Raw genomic sequence first — 701 nt, forward strand, 5'->3', positions numbered from 1 at the left:
TTGCGTATTATATAATTTTTGCACTTCACAATCTAATTAACAGATAGATATCCCCCTCCCTCCTCTCTGCTCGCATTAAAAGGAATCGAATTCAAAGCTTTCCCTTCACCAAACACAATCCAAAATTTCTAGTGAATAAACCATTTTGTACAGGAAAGAAAAACTAAAATGCAGCGGAAAGGGTTCACATCCATTTCTATTAGAACATCCAAACGTATACTGGTCCTGCTATTGGAATTTTCTACAGTAAAATTTCCCAGTGCTATCAAACTTTTTTTTTTTTTTTGTCTTCTCCTTTCATTAAGAACTTGCCATATATATCGACAGCTTTATTAGCTGATCAAACTAACTGATAATTCTTTCAAACAAACTTCCACTCACTATTCCGAATGATAGTATTGCCACAAAATTATTTGGAAAGAAAGTTTCCTAAAAGTTGAGATTAAATTTCAAATGTTCATGGGGATGTCTGCGAACTGTTCCCTGTTTTTTTTTTTTTTCGTGCATCACTATTCATTCCACATCTAATTATTCTTTATCTGTTTGTCACATTCCCTTCCTTTTCTCTCTCAAGGCGATAGGTGCCTAAAACTAATTTTCCGATACTTTTCTTTGAAATGGCTATCAAAGCATTGAGGTATTTGTTTCCAAGACTTATTTAAACTTGTATAAAGAGAGGATGCGATATCATGTGTCAGAAA

Source organism: Penaeus monodon, chromosome 27 (genome assembly GCF_015228065.2).
Source record: "Penaeus monodon isolate SGIC_2016 chromosome 27, NSTDA_Pmon_1, whole genome shotgun sequence".
Classification (NCBI taxonomy): Eukaryota; Metazoa; Arthropoda; class Malacostraca; order Decapoda; family Penaeidae; genus Penaeus; species Penaeus monodon.